We start from the raw sequence: 24,434 nt of genomic DNA on the forward strand, positions 1-24,434 counted from the left end.
ATAAGAATGCATTTTTGCATATAAAAAGTACTGCTGGTTTCTTGCCCAGCACTTCCAGTGTATTATTTATAGTGTCCACTGGTTTCCAGCAGCGCTGTGGCATTGTGATTAGCACTGTTGCCTCACAGCAAGAGGGTCGCTGGATCGATCCCGGGTCCGAACGGGGTTCGGTCGGGGTACGGGTTCTGTCCGGGGTCTCCCACATTCCAAAGACATGCAGGTCAGGTTGCTTGGTGACTCTAAATTGCCCTTTGGTGTGACTGTGGGCATGTAAAGTTGTCTGTCTATATGTGTCGGATAGTCTGGCGACCTGTCGAGGGTGTACCCCGCCCTCCAGCCCCCCCGCGACCCTTGCGAGGACAAGCGGTTATGGACTGAATGTTTCCAAGCAGAAAAAAACAAGAGTATTTTCTGATATTTTTATTTTCTGTCTCACACTCCCTGTAAAGAAAGATGTTTTCTAGCCCACATGTCCACAGGTTTTGGAGTCAGGGTCTGGAAATACTGTGGCAGGTGAGGTTAACTGTGGGCTGTTGGTTTTGGCAGACTTAGAGGTGAAGCAACTATGTAAGATGCTGCAACAATAGAGAGAAAGTCAATTTTTTTTCAAGCAGGCAAGACATCACTTGCCCTGTCCACTGATGCATGACATGCTTAGGACAGTTTGATTGAGAGCACTGAAGGTAATTCAATACTCGCTTGTTTGCTTGCTGGCATCATGGTGTGTTAGGAAGGCATATCGGGTGTTAAGAGATGTGTCCTACATGAGCATGTCCTGAGATCAACTCATCTATAAACATGGGAATTCTGAAAGCAGAGGACTGTGAGGATATTTTCTGTTTGGAACAGGAAGAAAAGGGTCCGCTGAATAAATGATCCTGGGAATACATCAAACCTACTGGAAATCATTCATCTGAACTAAGACGAAAAGGAAACCACTGGCTCTGTCTTGTTTGGATAATGATGGCAGACCAAATGTGCAAAACTCTGATCCAATATTTAAATGTATTTCAAATTCTGATCATACTCCTTCTGTTTTGAGGCATCTGAGGCGAACGACATGTTTAAGTAAACGCGTTTTGGAAATGGGTAATACATTCCTGCAATAATCAGTTTTGTGATGTTTAAAACTTTATAATTCTTTTCCCCAATGCTCTTATGAGCCAAAATAGCAATAAGCGGGTATTAAAATTTATTGAATTAATAGATGAGTGAAAACTGAATGATTGTAATCCAATCATATACTGTATGCATTCACACATATGGGTCTTATACCTACTATATGTGTTATTTAACCCCTATTTAACCAGAAAAACTTCTTGAGATTAAAAATGTCTTTTCAAGAGTGGCCTGGCCAAGACAGGCAGCAACATAAGTTACAGACAGACAACATAGAACAAAATTACCATATCAAAATATATAACCCCAAAACAAACAATGCAAAGCACAAAATGTTACTGCAAGGCAGGACTAAAAAGTATGTTAATATATGTTATCAGTAAACCATAAAGACAAGAAAATTTGAAAGACCAGGTAAGAAACACCTTGGCATTGGCATGTACAAAGAAGATGACATAACAAAAGTCCTGCAACAGTGCTTTGAAACAACCTAGAGGAACCAACAAGTGCATCTTTAAATCTTTCTGCAGAAGATTCCACATATATGAAGTTGCATTCATAAAGACTCCATACAAACTCAAGGTATTAACAATAAGAACAAGTTCTGTGAATGGAGAGCATAGCCATTTTCAATTTTTTGCTCAATGTAAATACATAAATATGCTGGAAGTAGGCCAAGAACAGCTTTGTAAATAAGAGAATGCCAATGAAAAAGTCTACATAGTTTTAAAGACAACCAACCATGCCTATTAAGCATTCATAGCACACTGTTTCCTTTGCAAGGCTGTTTTCTTACAAACTATAGATTAATTTGCCGCCTGCATAACGTCTGTCATCTGTCCTTGTATTTCTTGGCTTAGCTCGGTCTGCACTCATCCCCAGCTGAACTAGCCCTGGCTCTATGTATGTCAGCCTAAGGGGCCTTTTTGTGGATATGTGTATGTGAGGGCGCATGCGTGGATTGTGTGTTTGTCCTACCTGGCACAGTGCATACTATCCCCAAGGACCCTTGTGTGTGTTTGTGTGTGTGTGTGTGTGTGTGTGTGTGGGTGTGTGTGTGCTTGCATCACTCCAGCTGTCTCCTCACATCCATCCGTTCTCTGATGACTGAACTTCACAGTGAATCTCTCCAAGCCGCTACCTTTAGGGCTCCACCCAAACAGACATACATTTCAAACAATGGTTCTTGGGACTGGAGCCAAATCACGCAGTGAAAAATGGAACTTACACATCACTGTGTGCAGAGCAGCCATGGAATCTTCCTTGAGACAGACCAGCACCGGATGGACAGCCAGTTTCTCCACATGCATGTGCAATTTCATGTAAGCTACCTTTGAGCCTTTGTACCTTTTAGAAGAGGTCAATCATGCTGTTAACTGGAGCATTACATCCACTAAAAGGTACAGACGGCCAAGAAAGACTTATATTTTATTAACAGACCTTCAACATACAGCGCTATGCACACACAGCTCCCTCACAAAAGAAGAAGAAAAAAGCGTAACCCTACAGAGCATTAACCCTACATTGCCACGTAACAGAGCTACACAAACACGTCCACACACTTTGTACAATAAAAAAAAACATATGAAAATTAAACTGAACAAATAATGATCAATAAATGATCAGTAAATTACAATTACCGTGAGGTCAGTGACCTGCAATTTGAGCAAATTCCCTTAAGATGTTCATGAAATATCACATTCAAGAGATTGAGACAGTTGCAAGGTCACACTGACCTTGACCTTTGAAAGGAAAAATTTTATCAGTTCAGGGGGGCAGCTGTGGTTCAGGGGGTAAAGTGGGTCACCCTTTCATGGAAAGGTTGACAGTTCAATCTCCGGCTCTTCCAGTCAACATGTCAAAGTATCCTTGGGCATGACACTGAGTCCCAAATTGCTCCCGATGGTTGTCCTATCAATGTGTGGATGTGTATAAATGGTTAAAAACTGAGCAGCAGATGGCACCTTGTATGGTAGCCTCTGCCACCAGTGTATGAATGTGTGTGTGAATCAGCTTTGAGTGGTAAAACGACTAGAAAAGTGCTATACAAGTGCAGGTCCATCCAACCATCCATCTATCCATCCTTGAGTCCAAGTGGACATCTGTGCAAAATTCCCTCACGGTGTTCTTGAGATGTCACATTCACATGAATTAGAAAGACAAAGTCTAGTGGCATTGATCTTTGACCTATGACCACCAAAATCTAATCAGTTTATCGCAGAGTCAAAGTGGACATTTGTACCAAATTACCCTCGAGGCAATCTTGAGATATCACGTTTACAAGAACTGGACAGACGGATAACTCAAATAAATATTGCCTACACCCATGGCTGTTGCTGCAGCAAAAGCATAACAAACTACAACTGAATTAATTTAATTGGTTGTTGTCCCAATGTGAAAAATGTAGCCTAACAAGTATAGCTAACAATCAAGTCCTCAGTGTGCAGGCCAAGACAATGTTATACGGTGTTCTCTTGTTGGTAAGAAGGTGCTTTCTCCAGTGGCCCAGGTAAGACACTTCACCAGTTTATTTAGTTGGTGTGAACACTTTCCAAGTGGACCCAGTCACAGATCAGAAAATTGTGCCCAGCTGAAAAGGTGTTCTCGTTTACCCGGGTACAGTTTGTATCAGGTAAAAAAAACAAACTTTACCAGAAGATGTAAGAAGACTGCAATTTCATGTGACTAAAAGTCAGCAAGTGGAATTGCAAAGACAGGTCTGGTCTCTTCTGGAATCTGTGTTTGTGCACAGCATGAGTTGATCTCATCCCCTGAACTGCATAGGCGTGGGTGATAAAGTAAGAATTCAATATTCAAAAACAGTGCAGACGCACAAATCTTTACTTAAACTGTGCGTTGTCACGTTTTACGCACAAATCTGGGATTCATCGATATTTTCTCACCTGAATTTTTTTGTTTCTCTGCGAACAAATTTAGAACTGCCTCAGACGATGCGTACACACAAATGATAACTGCTAAAGCTTTTTAAGAAAATATAAACACACGCCTTTTGGCTAAATGCATAACGTATAATTCCATAATAACTTAAAAAGGCTTTAAAAGACAATATTTAAAAACACATAGTTTTATACACAGAGTAAGAACGTTTCTACACACATTTTAGTAAATGAGGCCCATTGTCTCCTGAACAGAAACAATAGTAGGCATATTGGCTTTGAATCTTGCGACTTGCACTCTTTTCTACTCTGTAGCAATAAAAAAACATAGATGATGACATAAGTGTACTTGGGTACAGAATATTAGTGATGTGAAAGCTAATCAGCGAAGAGTGGGGGTGGCTATCATATAAGGGCACGGTACAAATCAATCATACTTAATACTAAAACTCCCTAAGACTGCATTTAGCCACTCTTGGGCGTTTCACTGTGGACAGAGGCCTCGACAGATACGACCTGGAAATGCTAATGTAGATGCAAATTGTTTCCACACAAGAACAGTGCTTCAAAATTTAGACAGCTTCATGCAGACCCAGTGTTTTTAATATACACACACTTACACACACACACACACACACACACACACACACAAGATATCACACATACACGCAGAAGTGTGAACTTGCGACTTCCCAGACCATTTAGATTATTCCTGCAAAGGAAGTGTTGACAGAGAGCTACAAGTGTGGGATCGACAGCGAGTTAATTAACAGCCCCGTTTTCAGCTCCCCAAAGATAAACAACACCTGAAGGGGGAAGACGGGGTGTGTGAATTCAGCCTAACACATACAAAACTGGAGAAATCTCACCAATCATGAATATGCATCCAGGTTCCACACAGTGCGAATAATACCACAATTGCTGTATAACGCAACTAGTTTGCTATATGCATTTCTTCTCTCTTTGTGTTCCAAGTAAATTACAGGGCCTCTTAATTTTTAAAGCTGTTTGCACTTTTCAGAAGTTGATTCCATTGCATCTGCACCATCGATTTTCAGTCAGAGTTTCAGTGTCAGTACCACATGAATTTTGTTGCCGATGTTAATGAATTAATTTCTGAGAGGTCAACCAATTCTTGCAGGTTTGACTTATTACAGTGTATGTAACAAGCTCCACAACAAACAGCTGCATTGACAGCGTGTTTGCCCACAGCCACAAGCTACATTAATTGGTCGCCCATGACTAAAAAGCGATGGGAAAACCAGGAGGATTTCCTCCTTCACAAATAAAACCCATGCTTACATTAGATAGGTTTGTTTGTCCTCATGAATTAGAAATTAGTGTATTTTCAAAACTGAGACGCAGCGATAAACTAGGGTGAAGGTTTTCACTTTCATTCTTGAAGTTGACTCAGTGCCCTCAATGTCTCTAATTAGAACAAACAAGCTGTTTCTGTGATGGGGTCAATGTGCTGTGGCTCCCCTCTATCCTGATGTCTGCGCCAAGAAAACAACTCATCTCCAGATCTCAATAATGAAGAAGAACCTATTCAACTTAATTGTATTGCTCCTCTGGGTGCCAATTTACTTTGATGATGTATAATTGTGAATGTTCTGACACTGCTGTGTTTTCTGTCTGAATTTGAAAAAGTAGTGAGGGCCATTGTTTATCTGAAAATATCGATTCGTTCTGCTCTAAAGCCTTATTTTCTTAAAATGAGTGAAATTAAAAAAATTTTCACAGCCCAGCATACCAGGAAGGACCATCATTTTACTCCACAGCTCATAATTCATTTCCAGCGCCAATGTAGAGAACAGTGTGTACTTTAGTAGGATGGTGTGTGGGGGTATGGAGGTTGGTGTTGTGGATGGGCGAGCAGTGCATCAAGTGAGAGAGTGAAGTTAAACCTCCTGTTACAAACTCACAATTGAAATAAACAATGGCAATGGTCTTTTCCTAACTTTTAAAGGAGCCTTGTGAAGTTTTCTTTTTAACAAATAAAAGTTACCGTTTACTTTAGGAATGTAAATGGTTAATCGATTAACCATTAATTGGTTACTTTTGAGCAGTTACGCGTGTTAATCTATGGGTTAATTTTGCTACTCATCAGCTTACTGCACTACCCACCACCCAGGTCTGGTGTGAGCTAGCTAGCTAGCTACTTAGGGGGAGACCCGAGTGTTAAAACTGTGAATGAGCAGCCTCGCTCATAAGCTACCAGAAGACCTGAGGGGTGCACAGTGTAGAGTGGGTAATGTTAATTAACCATTTGAGACTGGAGGGTGGGCAGACAGCACAATGTTTTCACACGTCATCGTGGCTAGCTCGCTGTCTATCAGCAAAGCCAACAGAAAATAAAAGGCAAGACATCACAAAACATCAACATTTTGCCATCTCTGAATGGAAAGCACTTTAAAGCCTCTGGAAGCCCAAATGACCAAAAATGTTCTTAATATGTATTTTATGGTCTTACATTTGAAATATTGTCATTTTAGTTTGGGGTTTTTTTTTTTTGTTTTGTTTTTTTTTTTAGATAATTTTTTTGGGGCATTTTCCCTTTATTTTATAGGATAGTTTGAGAGAGACAGGAAAGCAAGGGGCCACAGGCTGGACTCAAACCCAGGCCACTGCAAGGGCCTGAGGCGTGTGGGGCGCACAGTGAGCTAGAGGTCTCCCCATCATTTTAGGTTTTTCACAGTTTCCTGAAGCTGGGTTGATTTGGGCATTGTTATCCCTGATCTTTATCATGTAATATGGATAAAGTCAATAAAAAGTTTAAAGTTCGCTGTCAGTTGACACTAATGTAACTGCCAAACTGAAATCCGTCAACACTCCTTTTAATAGGGTGCGTTCAGAAACACTCACTCTGAGTGCTGGATCGCACTCTGGCACAAAATGGGCCGTTCGTAAATTCGAAGAGCTGTTGGAATGTACCGTCTGGTTATTCAGGGCACCGCACTCTGGGAGCGTAAGAGCGCACTCTGGGCACTCTGTCTGGGGAGAAGGGGCAGAAAAGAGCCGAACGAGTAAATGTGTAATGAACTTAACCATTTGTTAATTCATGGAGAAACAGAATGCTCCATGGCTGCCAACAGCTCTCTCATTTTACTGCAGAGCGTCAGATTGGATCATGAACACACCTGGAGTCAGAGGGCTGGAACAGACAGGGCTGTACCACGCCAACTCTGCTTTGCTCCATGGCTGTCATGGAGGCCAGAAACAGTTGACAAAGGAGGTGTCAATCAAACGTGATCTGCCACACCCACACACTTGAGAAATGCTATAATGCTCAAAATGAGCTGTTTTGAACTAGATTTTCTAATAGTTGGGAACATTATTTTCACTCAGATTATTTTCAGATACTTAATGAGACACTCAACTATGATATAATATATGTATTCTTACTATTTCAAGCCACCACAGGCTTTAAAATGCGGCAGTACAGCTCTCTGAGTCAATGGAGCGCCAGACTTATAGGAAAGGCCTCTTGCATTTCATGCAATTTTGCAATTTTTTTTTTCACGGGTTAGTTACCAGTTCATAATCCCCCCACCCCACAACCAGCCAAGCAGTTGCCATGTGAATACATCATTTTAAAAAAAATGGAAATGGAAATGGGATGGAATACAATCCAAGCTTTACAAAATAATCAATCATTCTGTCTGGAAATAATGTTGTGTTTCCTTATTCTAGAGCAGTAATCTGCTTTATTCTTTAATCTTGTTCCTCTTAATACAGGAACAAAGTTTATATCTACTTGAAATAAGTTAAAATGTTTTACTTTTATGTCCTTTTTTTTAGATTTTACTACAGGGAACCTGAGGTACAGCATTTAGGACTCAATTATACACAAAAGCAATTGATAAGCCTGTGATTTGGGGTGCAGTGAATAGAACAGAATGGAGTGACTCATGTACGAGGATTTTACTGTGAAGAATAAACACTGTTTATCTGTCTCTTTGCCAACAAAAAGAGGCTTATGAATGGGAAGCACTACAGGACGCTACATTCAAAGCAATCAAGCCCTTTTGATTCAGACACCATGCTAAATGATTAAGTTTTATTCTTTAAAGATTTCTGCTCCTCTGCCCAGATAACGAGGCCGGGGCAGCGCACTGTAAAATCCGCCCAAACATCAATATCTACAAAACCAGCACAGTCATTTATTGCCATTCTCGTTGTAATATTTTTTTCATTCTTTAAATTTAAATACGACATAAAAAAAAAGAGAATCTATCACACATCATCGGTGTTTAAGTGGCGCACACTGGTAACTAATATGTAAAATAACATAATCTCACGTACTGTGAAATCAACATCATTGACAACAATCGCTCGCAGCATGACCTGCATACAAAGACAAATTCCATCTGATATTACCTCTAGATTGGAGTTCATCAGACTCTAAAGAGGGAAATCAACCAGGCAGTGACTAAGAGAAGGGATATATTCATTTCTGCACCCCACATGGGGTGCAGTATGATATGGCATTCATTTCTCTGCTGCAATCAAATTTGAGAGTGGAAATGGCAACAAGCATCCAAAGGCCTGCTGGTAGCGGCGTGCCTCACAGACAAAGGCGCCGCTGGTGCCCTGCACGCGGCGTGCTGCTTTCAGCTGCACTATGATGCCTTCACTGAACGAGCATAATAAATCATTCGCTGGAAGGGAGATGGAGAGACAAAGGGTTGAAGGGGAGCGTGGACAGTTTTTGAGCAAAATGAAAGCGGCATTGAGAGGTGAAGGTGTAGAAATACAAAGATCCAGATAGCAAAAAAAGAGTGACAAAAGCATACAAAAAGCCTTTATGCTCGTTCATAGATTTTGCTTGATTCTTTCCATGTTTGCTTTCTCATACTATGCACACAACACAACACTTCCAGGACAGCTTTTACCCTTGAAAATGTGAATACAATATTGATGTGAGCATCCTGTGCAGTTTATAATGTCATCCTTACGCAATGAAAATCAGCCTTGTTCTGAGTGAGCATTTACCAGAAGTACGGCTATATTTGGGAGCTAGGTACGTCCCGTGATTAAACGAGGAGCACAACAATTAACATTTTAAAGGTTAACCTCTCCGTAGAGAAACATGCATGTTGTCCCTAGCACGGCACGCATGGCACAGTCTCTGTTCTACTCTGCTTTGCGATGCCAGCATTGTTTACTGCATATCTTAAGAGTTTGACACAGTTAGGATAAAGTTTAAGGTTCGGAGATAATCCCTCGGAGAGGGAGAGAGAAAGGGAAAAAAAGAGGAAGATTATGAGAAAATGATGAAAAACTGAGTAACATGCTGCAGGAAGGCAGTGTTTCGGCTGTGTTTCAACATAGGTAAGGAGCACAAAAGCAGACTTCAATCAAGCGATGAGTAGAGTGGGTCCAATAACGAAGACAGAGAAAAAAAAAAAAGCTTCTGCAGTGCCTGATCCAACTGTGATTGCATGCAATTGCCCTTGAAAAGCTCAAAAATAACACAGCCATGCCAAAAGCAGACATATCGAGGCCCATGCAAATTCTCTTTCTGGCTAGATCCAACACAATTAGCCTCTGTTGCTCGCTGTCACTGTATCACAACCCCAGAGAAACGGAGGTGGGCAGAAGAGAAGCCATCTCATCTCTCTTGTGTTAGAATGAGACCTGAGGTAGAACCTAGCTTTTGTTCTCTTCCAGGCAGAGAGCCGACTATTCCCACTTGACGCCACCTCTCTCCTGCCGTACATATTGCACAACCTGCTCAGATGGTTGCAGAGGCCGCGTTTCCCTCTGCGGTTTCTCTTTCATTTACACTCAAGCCTGTATTGACACATGCGCACAAAAACACGTCCAAGGCAGTCAGAATACATCACAGTTAAAGAAGAACTTCACTATGCCCTGTGTATATTACAATACTTGTCACTTGAACTATTAGTTGACATGCATGACACATATATAGTTAACAACCACTGCCATAAGTGGCTCACGGGCAACTTAAAGTGGCACCTCCTCCATGCTATACGGCTGCCAATACTGGCTATCCACACACAAGAACGCAGATGTAAACTCACACTTCCATTTGTCAGAGAAGCGCACACAAATCACCATGAAAATGTTCAGCAGTTACATCATACTGTATCACATATACATGCCTGGGCTTCCAGTCAACCCAGCCCATGGGATCACGATGCCTCACTATAGGATGAGCAGTGTTGGAAATGGTCGGCAGGACATTTTCTTTTATTGGCCTGCCAAGAGATGTCATTGTACTATCAGTATGAATTAGACCTGTGCTGTTGTCACACACAGTGGTTTATTGCAGCGTGACTGCCAACGCTAAAGTGCATTACTCTCATCCCTTCACTGTTGAAAACATCAAGACCAATCCAGGCACACCAAAGAACACCAGCAGGTATATTTCTTTATTTCCTGAGGCAGCAACCGGATACACTCCAGGAGAGGGAGGTGATGGCTCCTGCCGCAACCGAAAAGGATATACAATCTCTGTCTGTATCAGGTAAGTGCACAGAGTAAAATATCCCATGTGCAGTAACATACTGTGGTTTATGACTCAGTATGGTTTTTTTTTTGGTTTTTTTTTACTGTGGCAACAAGGTCCATATTGTTGCTGTCATGCATATGTATGGATTGTAGTGAAGTAAACATGCTATTTACCGAGGCTTTTATCATGCTGGCCTCAGCATCACATAGCGACACACGGGGCACCCGTTGGCGTCTCTTTGTGACGCACAGCAGAAACACGTTGTAACACGTGGCTAATTTTGTGAAATGGTCGTGGTTAAGTTAAGGTAGCAAAACTACTTGGTTAGATTTTAAAAAAACTATGTTTTGGGATACGTTTTACTTTTACATTTGTTGCGTAACAAAACGTGATGTGAAAATGTCATGTGAGTCAGTGCACAACAACTGACCAATTACATAGTGTTCAATAAAACAACACTGACTTTCATTTTCACACAGGACATGAACTGTTGATTTTTGTTTCACCCATCCAACTCTTTCTTGCTCTTTATATGATGTCAGTTTCAGTTAAAAAAGTTTTATATAGGCAATGCTATTGTTTACCTATTTCACTGTGCTACATGACACATTGTTGTTCCCATGTTAACTGTTTGATGCCTTTTGGTCAACCGGCTACCTCCGAGACTCGAAAATGAAGCCAACGCAGAAGTGCCGGGAACTGCAGTCTCTGTGATGGCCTCTTGGGGCTGGCCCCAGAATCGAGTTAAATAGACCCCCATGTTAAAATACACAATTTTTCAGTAAAAATAAACATTTTTACAGCCCGGTACATAAAAAAAAAAAAACAGTTAAGTCTCTAAGTCTCTATAGCTAATTTCTGTAAAAAGGGGGTTATGTTTTCTACAACTCACCTCTTAAATTAAGTCACGCATAGTTAAGGGCGTGTCTACTTTGAGTGATAGGCTTTTGGTAAGATCCAACCTGCACTCAATCAACCGCTCCACCCTCTCGCCCAAATATGATCACTTCTGGCTCCAAAAATCCAAGATGCCAACAACCAAATGCCAAAGGCAGAGAACACAAATCATTGGTCGACATCGCAGTGGCTACATTTAATATTTTTATACAGTATATGCTTTTGGCCAGGTTTGCATTGTAAAGCAAATATTCCCTTCTTCCTTGATCATGGTTTAAGAATTTTGGGAAGACCACCATGCTAGCAGCTCTGTGAGGCTGTAGAGATGAAGCTTTGAGCTGAATGCTGTGCTCATAATGACAATGCCAGCATGCACATGAAGGTGGTATAATGTTCACTATGATGATTATCTTAGTTTATTGCAGTGTGTTAACTTGCTATTTCTTAATTAGCACTAAAGATAAAGTACAGCTGAGGTTGATGGGAATATCTTTAGTTTTGCAGGTATTTGGTCATAAACCAAAGAACCAGACAAACTGAAATTCAGTTCCAACCATCAGGTGGGTCATCAGAGTTATACCAATTCATTAAGAGGGGAATATGTTTGCCTGTACCAAATTTAATGGCAATCTATCCAGTTGTTTTCAAGATGCTTCAGTCTGGATAAAAGGGGCGGAACAATAAGCTGAGAGAGCCATGCTTCTAGCATTGCCAAAAAGAAAGATGTTAAAATGTTAAAATGCTTTCAAGTGACATTTCCCTGACTACTCTGGTCTGATGAAGACACACTACTTAATCTACATTTGCTCACATGAAAATACTTCAGGGCAGCTGAAATAGAAAGCTTGTGGGGAGGTGGAGAAAAAAAAATCAAAGCATCAGATCAGTGCTGCGCTAATCTCATTGCCATTTAGACCACAATTGATTTCCATAGGAAGGACCCCTGGCCTCAGGGCCTTCTCAGCCCAGTCTCATTGTTCAGAGCCCATGGCCTTATTCAATAGGACCTAAAGGCCAGGCTGGTGTTTATAAGTAAGGTAATTAGGTTAGTGTCTCGCCATGCTAAGTAGCAGCCCCACCAAATCAATCCAGTCACTGCGACCCACTCTACAGGGTCACCTGCCTCTGTTACTGACTGAGCACAGAAAGTAACAGTAGGTACTACTTTACATCATTTGTTGGAGCAAATAGTTGCACAAGCACTACGTTTGTTACAATGCTGACCTTTTAGAGAAGATTTCTTTTTTATTCAGAGGAGCTGTCAACAAAACTGCTCCTTTACGACAGAGAGGGTGTCATAGAAAATAATTACATATTAAAAGTATGTTAATGTAATAATGAATAATTTTATGGATGTATGATTCATCCATGGTCATGTTTAGGCCTCAGAGTCCTTCACTGTCTGCATGCAGGCATTTAAGGAGGCTCCCGGGTGTCTGAAGGTTAAAGTACTGTAAGCTCAAGACCATGTACATGTTTAGACTCCAATCTTAGACACAGCTGTATGACGTGTGAATTTCACTTTATAAGGGTGTATGTTATTCAGTGAGACTGACTAATAGTACAATTTTGTACTACATCAGAGGGATACAATCTGTCCACCCAAGTGGTGAGTTTACATGATTATAGTTAATTGTGACAGAATATGGACAGGTGGATGGATAAGTCGATAAAAAAAAAAGCAAAGAATGCCACAGGGAGACAGAGGATGGCAAAAAAAAAGAAGTGTATGAGCCTCTCCTTCATACCCTGAAGCCATGGCAACAGCAATAATGGTTGGGATGACAACTGAAAATACAATTATTATATATCTATAAATTGTTCTGAACTTTCTGTTCGGCTTCATGTGTGAGTGGAGACAAGTTGAATAGAGAGAAACTTTTAAAGAACTCTGTGGCAGTCTCAGTAAATAAAGAGCATCATTCAACCCACAACTATATGGTCCATCCATTGTAAACTGTCAAAAGTCTTTTCAAGTGACAAGGACAACAATAAAGTGACATACACACTCTTTGTGTACTCATGTTAACCTCTATACACTGAAATATAAGAGATGTGGAATCACCTCAGTAGACAGAATGACACTGGGATTGATAAAGAGGAACATAAAGCACAGGCTGTGGAGGGTGTTGTCTCAGGGGGTGAGCAGACAGAACAAAACCTCAAGAGAAAAAGGAAAAATCCAGGCACGAAGAGCTGAAAGGTCCTCCAATCTTACCGGGCAGCTTGTTGTACTGTAAATATGTCCCACTTGGTGGGAATCAGTGTAAAAGGCAGCTAGCAGCTGGTGCTTAGCGGGGTCCTGCTGGCCCAAGCCCACAGCCGCCCCGGCTCACTGATGAAGACAGATGGATTGGGCCACAGCCCCAACGCAGGAAACACACCCTCGAGCCGGCAGATTAGAGCCAAGCCTCCAATGGAGTCCTGATAGCCCGCTGAGGGAGAGAGAGCAGACTGGGCAAACAAATAATGCTTGGTTTACAGGCGCCTCTTCACATGAACTTTTGAACCAAAAGATTATATGGAATGAGGTTGGCTGAATGTCGACGGTTGAGTGAAACAGTGCACCGCACAACTGCAAATGGCAGGTATTTTAGAAAGATCGTAAAAGTTACCGGCAGTTAAATGAACAGCACCCCATGGATTCAACTCATTTTAGGCAATTTGGAAATCAACCTTTAGAGCTTCAACATGTGACTTCTCATTGAGAGGGTTACTTGATGAAGTTGGCGAGTAACACCCTCACTTATTTACACTGATGTGGTAACAGAACTTCAGGCTAGCACAGTGCACTACTGCTGTGTTGATTACATATACAAACAATTAAAGATGGATGACTGGACAGCTCCCCAAAAGTAAAGGCAAAAAATCTCGATCACCTCCTAGTGGCTGGCTGCAGTACAGTCAATAAGCCCCGTTCCTGTCATGTAAGGTTGATTTTTATCACTTATCTTCATGTTCAAGTATTAGTTTTTCTGGTGTTTTTCTCTGGTGTCGTGTGCTGTGCACTACAATACATCACATCATTACAGCATCTCTGTATCAGTTTAATTGAAAGAGAAGCATTTGTATTTTTGACGGAGTTGAAAATCATACCTTCCGGATCTCCAAATTCCCCAGTGTCATGTATAAGCATGATAGCACTCGAGCCTGATCCAAACAATTGTGAGTTGGCTATGAACGCTACAAGTTACTGATGGTTAGAGAAACAGCATTTTTTTATGCAGTCCTGTTGTGACAACAACCTCTGCTACTAAAAAGACATACTCAGCACTAGGGGTGTCAACGTTTACAATTTTTTCTACACGTGTAAACGGGACTTCTAACCGACGTGTACCCGGTTACACGATTTATGATCTTTTTCTATCGCAGTTGCGCTATATAACCACTAGATGGTTCTGTCTCCATTCAAATACCTCCTAATCTCATTAAATCAAAGCCATTCCAGTAGTTAGTTATCGCACAAAAACGTTTATTCAGCGAACAGAACTTAAAAAGTAGGCAATCCATCTCACCATTTAAGGCTTAGACCTACTTATGACAGAAAGTAAAATGAGATGAAAATAAAATCATCAATTTTGACAGACAAGAAAACGTACAAGTGAAAGCTGGAAAAGGTTTAACCTTCTTTTTTAATCATTGTTTTAACTATTGCTCACTTTTGTACAATATATTTTTTTAAGCTCCGCTTGTTCATCGCTTGTTGCTTGTTGCCCATGCGGCCCCGAGTCAACTTGAAGTGAGGCGACACTGGCTGTGGCTGCGTTTTTTTTTAATATCAACGTAACATTGCCACCTGTGCATCTATTATGTATGCGGATAACTGCATTAGTGGGAACATTTCAGTGTATACTTAGTTAATGTTATTATCTTAAGCTTTCAGGCAACATTATCACCCCTAAAAATACTATTGGTGAGAAATGAACGAGGAGGAGGAGAGGAAAAAATGACGTGTAAACAGTTATTGATTTTTCTGAACGGTTATGATTTGTTATCCATGTACCCGTTTACACGTGTAGATGTTGACATCCCTACTCAGCACACGTGATTTGTTTCATTCTTTTGTCAACAACTATGCAAATCATTTAATTAAGGCACATATAAAACAAATTGCAAATGAGCCATTTAGAAAGTGTAGGTGAAAAGTTTTTTCATCTTTGTAAGATGTCATAGAAACCAGCTGTGTGCTCTTAGATTGATGGAACTTAATGTTGAACTAAAACATCACCTTTCTGTAAAAACCTTATGTTAATTTGTGTTATGGTTCGAGATACAAGTACCGGCACTCTAACAACCTACGCAGTTCATTATTCACACAAGAAGGCCAGGTGATGTAATAAAATGCTTTACCAAACTCCCCAAAAAAACCTCACACAGAAAAACAGCCTTGTGACAGCACAATAGCCAGACATTTTCCAAAAAGACCCCATTCCATATGCACTGAAGCAACATGGCAGAGTGAAGCAGTCAGTGCTGGATCACTGACTATGAGACAGCTATACAGAGTAAGATGCAACGCATACAAAAGGTACTAACATTAAGGAGCACAGTGTCTAATATAGCTTTAAGATACAACACAAGCTTTACAGGATGGATCATTTCTTAAATAAAATACACATTAACATGTACAGCTCTCAATCATTGTGCTGAGACCAAGTGACTGAGAAGGCCAGAGCTGGTGAGAGCTACAGTAGCCCCGGGAGGATGGTTTATTGATCGGTAAAGCCCCTGTTAGGTGTGTTACAGTTGGCCCAGGCGCATCTCTGATTGACTTAGTGTGATGAGAGCATAATTAAGACTGCAGCACATTAACAGATGGCTGCAGTATCACACAGAGAGTGAGTTGGAGAGAGGATGCCTGCTGTGCATATTATAGCATACTGGATGGCCTTACCAAAGTATACAGTAGAGACACATCGACCACAATGTACAGCGTCTCATAGGGCTGGGGGATATGGAGAAAATCTAATATCACAATACTTTAGACCAAATACCTCAATATCAGTATTGCAAGAATATTGTTGGTATTGGTGCTTTCAAAAAGTACTTACGCTGTTAAATCTTTGATAAATAATTATCAGTAATGTGAATAAAATGCCTACGTGGGTTAAGGCAAATGATAAAACAGCTACAATACTTTGGCAAATTCAGAAAATTACATCACTTTACTGTGACGCAGCCTTTAAAACCAGGAAAACACAACACTTAACACAATATCATAATATCTACAGTCTAAGACGATATCGTGTTTTATATCGGGTTATGGATGGATGTAATATCAACATTTTTTCAGGCCCTAGCAGCTCATCAGTTGATACGCGGCACACATCTAGCCAGGATCTGGGGAATAAATGAGATAAAACTGCTGTTTTTCTGTCGCCGCCACCAATGTGCGAGCTGTTATCCTTAAGTCACCCAAAGCTTGTCTGTGTAACTTTTCTTGTTATTGTGCTATTGTAAGATATCACAATTTGCTTTAAATTGTGTCATCATTTGTTGAAAACTAACACCGGAGAGAGAATTTCCTCTAGCATGGAATCGTGTATTAACTGTATTCCCTGTTTTGTCAAGCCATTTTACATGCAGGGCACCCAATGGGTTAGTGGGTAATGCGGGCGCCCCATGTGCAAAAGGCAATGTCCTTGCCGCAGCAGCTGCCGGTCAGCTTCCAGCCAGTGTCCCTTTGCTGCATGTCATCCCCTCTCTCTCCCCCTTTCACACTTACTCTGTCTTTTCAAATAAAGGCAAAATAAGCCAAAAATAAATCTTGAAATAAAACGCAATTACACATGAAGACTACTGTACTATCAACTTAAAAATATAGCAGATTTACAATCTGTCACAGTATGACATGTAAAACTTGTCTTTAGCAATTTTGACTGCTGTAATGTGTCTCTAGCTGTCTCTTTACAAAGCTGACAGCTGCAGCTGATTCAAAATCTTAGTCCCCTCTAAATCAAACTTAAAATATTTCTAGCTGTTTATAAAGCACCGAATGATTAACTGCAAATATACATTTATGATTTAAGGCATAAACATACAGTATGTACTTTTATATTGCATTACGCTGTCTTTTAAAAAAGGGTCTCAAGTTCCAATCATAATAAAGTGTTCAACAAAAATACTCTTACTACTACTACTACTACTACTACTACTACTAAGAATAAGAAATATAATTGTATTATGCCATATATAGTTAAACTGTGATATTTTCTGATACGGTTATGGTACCCTGACAATCTCATTGCAAATCTATATTAGGTAACATTAGCAACAATAAGCTCAACATTACCCAAGACTGAAATTGCTAAACTTCTAAACAATATTGAGCTGCAGAGTGCTTTCTTGCTTATGAATTTATTTAGTCTTTTTTAAGAGGAAGGCTGTATATTCTCTTCTTTAAAAAGTTACATAGTCTCGTTTTAACATCAAGTCAGGAACTAGTTGTATCTTGTATGTACAGTAAAACTACATCTCATAACTGGCTACAGTGTTTCCCCTACAATTGTACAGGCCTGGTTGACCACCAGGACAGCATGAATCCCTGACAGGCAAAACCTTTTTTTTGTTGTTTTTTTCATAGACAAAAAAAATCTGCAAAATATATATATCCTGATGTGTCATTTATATTCAAACTGCAGAGGACACAGGGGACAAAATCCCTGAATAAAAAGCCACAAAGGACTTTTTATTGACAAAATTAAAGATATTTAACTCATAAATTGATGCAGAAAAGATACAAATTGGTGCATAACATTTCACCATAATGCAGGAGATGAAATGTTTGGCACTTAAAATTTTTCCAGTTAAGGACCACCAAACCCCCCTTTAATATATATATGCCCCCCAATCTTGAAACAAAACTCACACTCATTAAAAATAACATATTTTCCTTTTTAAAATAAATGCTGTGAAGTGGATCTACTTTATGCCAATGTGAAGAGTGGTTTAATTGGATTATAAAACATAGGCCTAACTCAAATAAGTAACCAAGAACTATTTAAAGAAATTCTAAAGAAACTTAAGTGTTACTTTTGAGAACAAAATTTGGTATGGTGGAAGAGCTAGCGTGGCTCCCCCTGCCACCACAAAGCAGTCAACTTCCTGTAGGGGAAACACAGGGCTGTATCACAACTCCACCATTACATGCTTTATAAACTTATGTTTACAACACTGAAAATAAAAAATGGTCGGGGATTAACATCCATCAAATGTCCTGGAACTTACGCAGTGACTTACACAGCAGGTCGGCTCATTGTGTTTACTTCTATTTTCCAGTTTTCATCCCAGCTTTCATTCTCCCTGTCTTTTGTTTAGTTTTGCCCCATCCAAATAGGATAAAAAAGTTAATAGAGGAGAAGAACCTCGGGGAGCAGATGAGAAAACAGTAGTCACGATTCAAGCCACATACAATTTGATGACATGACCAGAAAAATCAATAGGAATTCATTGTGAGAAACCCCCTCAGAGCTTCACTGGCAGAACAAAAGAACAATTCAGTGCTGTCTAGCTGAAGCGGTAATAGCCCAGTAAAGTCATTCTCCTGCAGGAATCAAACTATGCGTGCTCAAGCAGTGTATTATCCTTTTTGTGGCTTACCCCCCACTACCATCCCCCTCCTTCATCACATACCCGGGCGCTAAATTCTGACAGTGTTTTCTTTTGAAACACCATTTACAATTTGAGGGCACAAGCAGCAAAATGAAAAGTTTGCAGAAAGGCAAAGACATAAAAGTCTTACTACTGTTCTTTTGGCAGCCAGTTAGCTGCTTTTGTTGAACTCTGCGGAGAAGTCATAACCACTTTGTAAATTCAGAGGAGAAACAAGCAGCTGCTGCTAGCTTTCCAGCTGCCGTTAGCTCCGATGCCAAGCTTTGATTTGAGGGTCTGTGCGCCTCAAACATCATTGCTGGATGCCAGTGTATATGAATCTTCAATGTTTCTTATATTTATACAAAATATCTTGACAAAAAAAATCTTGGCAGAGAACATGCATTTTTCCCATCTTCAGATGCTTTTAACAGTTCCCAAAAGATGTACAATGAAGTTTGCGTTCTTAAATCTGACCCCTACACACTGTGATTCCCCTTCGCTCATTTTTTCTGCACATTTTTACGCAACTTCTAAACCTCGTCTAAATTTGTCAGGTTTCTTCTTCCTCAGCTCCTCTTCACTGTTCCCTAGCTTCTATGCACCATTCACTGAAGACTAATTCTTGTCAATGGTTCGTTTCTCTCTACTTCCAAATATAAACTAGCAATAGCCAGGTTAGCTGGTAGGTTCGGGCAGTATCCAATTTTTTTATATCTTCCATATAATTCACTGAGGTATACAGTATATGACAGTATTATTGTGCGACATCACTCAACTCCCCCTTGACCATCGATTTTTTTGTTATTTCTACTTTCCCCAAGCTCCATTTGTTTTCATAGTAAACTAAACACACAGTAAAAACTGATAAAATGTGACAAGAATATATATTTATTCATTTTTTTTCCTTATTAAACAGATAAATCCACACCACCAGCTGCTGCCTGTTCCACCGGTAGAGTCTGGAGACTGAGCTCTGGTGGTGCGTGCTGTGCACTACATACAATGAGTTTAAATGAAAAGAGGAGCATCTGTATTTTTTACAATGTTGAAAATGCTGACAATGACATGAGGTCCATTTACAATTAAAAATGTTTAAGCTCTTCAGCTGGGAAACCTTGAGTCCTGGCATTAATGCGGATGCCACTTGAGACGCAACACCCTCCCAAACATCAGTGTAGACCAAGTACACCCTGTCAAGGCAACAGCAATTCCCGATGGCAGAGCCCACCCAACACAACAATGTATTGTGCCATAAGGTAAAAACTGCCCAGAATAGCATGAAATTGACAAAGAGCTCAAGGCATGAACCTGACCTCCAAATTTCTGAGATCACAATCCAATTCAGCATTCATGGACGTGCCAGTACTCTAGGGGTATCCCGGATCCTTGAAATAGACTTGGCTCTGACCACTCAAGGCATGGACACAGGATCTCTGTGGTGTCAGGCACCAGGGCATCGGCGGCAGATCCTTTGAGTCCTGTGTAAGGTGGGGTACTGGCACGTCCCATGGATGCTTGGACAGCTTGGTACGTGGGGAATTCGGAGGCCAGGTTGACACCTTTAGCTCATTGTCACGTTCCTTAGGCCATTCCTGAGCAGTTTTTGCATTAAGGCAGGCTGCATTATCCTGTGGTCTGCAACGTGTTTTGGTGGGTGGTGGGTGGTGTGTGTCAAGTGGCATCCACATTGCATTGTAACAAAACAATCACAGTTATTCACTTCACCTGCCAGTGGTTTGAATGTTATTGCGTATTGGAGTATCTCTCCACAGAGCGGGGTGTGTTTTTGTTTATTTGTTCAGTTTTTCAGCTCTCCCTTTCTGATCACACCAGGGAGAAACTTTTAAACCTTCCACCTATGGTCAAACTTTTTCACGGTTTTTCATTGAACTGGAAAGTTTTGCAGAACCTTTAGTTAGAGGATCTGCAGCTCTCTGTGGGATTACTAAGAGACACTGGTGAAAGAAAGGAGCTAGGGCGCTTGTTAAACTGCGATAGCGGTGATTTTGAATTGCACTCCTGTCAATAAATCTGGCAAATGTCCGCTCTCTGGTCAACAAAGTTAGAAAACTGCTGCTTCTCAACAGAGCAAACACAGAGTTTTGCTGATTTGCCACTCTGTGCTTCACTGAAACCTGGTTTGGTGAGCACATACTCATTCCATCGAGGCTTCCAACTCCTCTGAGCGAATTGCAATACAGAGCTAACTGTGAAAATAAGGGGAGGCAGAATCTGCTTTAAAACAAATAAAGACTGGGATATGGCATTGTGATGAAGAAAATATGCAGTCTTCTCCTAGAAACTCTTATGGACTGTAAACAATTTTATTCACCACAGAGGTTTTCCTCATTCATTCTGGTCAGTGTTTAGGGCCTTTAGCCCACCTCAGGCGTGTGTTAGTGAAGCATATAACACCTGGCTAACCAGATTACAAACATGGAGCAAAATCATCCAGACTCACTGCTCATTGTTCTTGGGGATTTAAACAGAGAAAACCACAGCCACGAACTGCCACAGCACAGACAACACATCTGAGTTTCCTCACAGAGATAACAGCAGACGCAACTATTGCTACACAATAATTAAGGACACCTATTATTCTGTTCACTGTGCAGCTTTGGGATTCTCTGATCACTGTCTGGTTTTTCTGCCCCAGCGCAAAAAGTACCATGTGGATTGAATCAGCGAAAAGTCAGGGCGGCAGAGAGAATCATTTGTACATGCCTGTCCCCCAGCCATGTCTTATACATTTCCAAAGTTACAAAACAGGCAGGTTACATCCATGCAGACCCTTCAATCCTGGACACAAACTGTTCCAACTTTTGCCCCCTTGGTATGTCCCTTGGAACACTGTGCACCAAACTGACCAGACACAGGAGCAGTTTCCTCCCACAAGCCTTAGCTCTGATGAACAGCTAAATCATTCACACACTGTCAGTAACACAGCAACACCAATACATACACTGCTACCATTGTAAATTACAATTTTCCAGTTTCTGAGGCAACATTTTTTTGTTATGTACATGTCATCTGTAACTGTCAAAATAAATCCTACACGCTGTATTTACAGTATATAGACATCATGGATACATGCACATTCTGTGCATAATCATCCAGTCCATTTCAATTCAATTCAATTCAATTTTATTCATAAAGCCAATTTTCACAAAACATGGTTTTCCTCAGTGGGCTTTACAGCATATAACATCCTTCTGCCCTTAGACCCTCACATCACCTAAGGACAAACTCTTCCAGAAAGGACAGACGTGCATGTTGTAGATGTTGTAAATAACAATTGAAATCTATAGCCATATTTATTTCTTCAGACTATTTGTTGGCTGGTTGTGGTGAACACTTGGCTTATATATACAGATATGTATGTGTATATATATGTGTATATATATATATATATATATATATATATATATATATATATATATATATATATATATATATATATATATATATATATATATATAGATATGTATGTGTATATATATGTGTATATATATATACACACATACATTCATACAGAGAGAGAGAGAGAGAGAGAGAGAGAGAGAGAGAAAAACCTATTTTTTCCACACCTTTTACCTTTAACTGTCCATTTGTTGCCGTTATGTTCTGTTATGTTTTTTTCTGTGTAAATACATTCAGAGCAATGCAAAAAAATAAATATATATATATATATATATTCATTCCTCATATATGTACATGTATCTGTCATCTGTCCAATAAAGGTGATTCAAATATCCAGTATTGTCCCAATTACATCAATCTCCAGACAGGGTAACTCCTCTTTAACATTATCATAATGTACTCCAAGTAAAGCTACCCAAGTCCAAAGCAGTCTACTTCATCCTGACAGAGGTTTACCTCCCCACTGCCCTCCCTGTGCCATCCTTCCTGCCCTTATGTAACCCCTGAGATGTTTTTTTTATCTCCAGCAAACCCTTATGGGGACAACACTTCAAAATCTCACCTGACCTTATGTTTATTCATGTGTGTAGGAGAAACAAGAAAGGCCTCTTCACAGCTGAACTAGCCAGGCAGAACTAAGGCGATCACCCAAGAGAGCAGAGACGGAGAGAGCCTAACATTTAATTTAATATACACCCCCACGGAGAATGAGGGCGGGTGACAGCGAGAGGTTAGATAAGGGCAAAAGAGTACCTTTTAGCATGGCTGGCCTGATGCAAGTCTTGATGCAGCTGCCCTTTGGTCCTGCCGTGCAGACTACCAAACCACAGGGGTTGGAGTGGAGCCCAAGATCGAGAACACGTGGTGGGCACAAAAGCTCAGTAAACGGGGTAGCCATTTGCTGACCTTCAGAGGATGACTCACTGGAAAGGATAGGGGCATATGATAATGAGAGAACTGCAGTAGGATGGTTTAAGTACTGGATAAGAGAGTCTAAAGAGGCATGAGATTAGCATACGAGGCACTGATAATGCATTTGATTATTTTGAGTCAAATGCTGTCAAAGGTAAGTATTAAGTCCTCAAAACTTAACCCTTACTTAACCCTAATTATAAGGAATTTGAGGATTTGACAGTCTACAACACCTACAGTCCAGACCCGTCTCCTGTTTAACAAGTGGGGTGCATTATGAAGCGCAAAATATGAGACCCCAAACTGTTGAGCGACTAAAGTGATACATCATGAAAGAATAGAAAATAATTTCAATTTCAAAATTTCAACAATTATTGTCCTCGGTTCCCATATGCTCACTGAAAAGGGGATGTAACACAGTGATAAATATATGTGGCGTATATGTCCCAACTTTTCTGGAGCATGTTGCAGGCAATTTAAAATACGCGTATATTTTTAAAAGTTCTGCATTCTGCTGCTGCATTCTATTGCATATAAGTCAAGAAGGATGTGTAAATTATTTCACTGTTTTCATTTATGTTTTACAGAACATCCCAACTACTTTAGAATCAGGGCTTATTCTTTGAAAATCACTGGCTTTAACCTGAATATAAAACGACAATGGTGCTGCTACTCTATAATGGACAAATGTATTCACTGGATACAGTGCTAGCTTTCAGAAATAAGAGTTTGAGTAAATTCTAACCTTTAAGCTTAGACTCAAAAATACAGAGTATTCTACTTTATATTCTACAATAGCAGTATTAATGTATGCCAAACCAAATACTGCAGTCAGATAAAAATTAATTTAATACAACAGCAATGCAAAAACAATGTTCAAATGCGGGTAACCAGAATCTGGGGATGCCAGTAGGTCTTAAAAGTGCACAGAGGTATAATTCACATCTGATACGGCAACATCTGAAAGAAATGTACGCTCATCTGAGTTATAGAGAATATTTTTATTAACTCTTTCTGCTTGCTTTTTTACAACACTGAACATTTTTTGTTTGGTGTTTTAGTAGTTTAAAAAGTGGGTTGAATAAAGGTGATTGATGATGCGTCACAAAAAAAAAAAA

General features: G+C 40.2%; 1 long non-coding RNA gene across 1 annotated transcript in view; it reads right to left on the reverse strand.

Moving 5' to 3' along the window:
• LOC148185903 (uncharacterized) overlaps window positions 1-24,434 on the reverse strand; it is a 105,993-nt gene that overhangs the window by 77,717 nt on the left and 3,842 nt on the right. The window contains exon 2 of the long non-coding RNA XR_015775563.1: window positions 23,158-23,327. This is a non-coding gene — a long non-coding RNA (uncharacterized LOC148185903). The remainder of the gene's footprint in view (window positions 1-23,157; window positions 23,328-24,434) is intronic.

The sequence above is a fragment of the Plectropomus leopardus genome, chromosome 22 (genome assembly GCF_026936395.1).
Source record: "Plectropomus leopardus strain MGB_pleo_1.0 chromosome 22, ASM2693639v1, whole genome shotgun sequence".
Lineage (NCBI taxonomy): Eukaryota > Metazoa > Chordata > Actinopteri > Perciformes > Serranidae > Plectropomus > Plectropomus leopardus.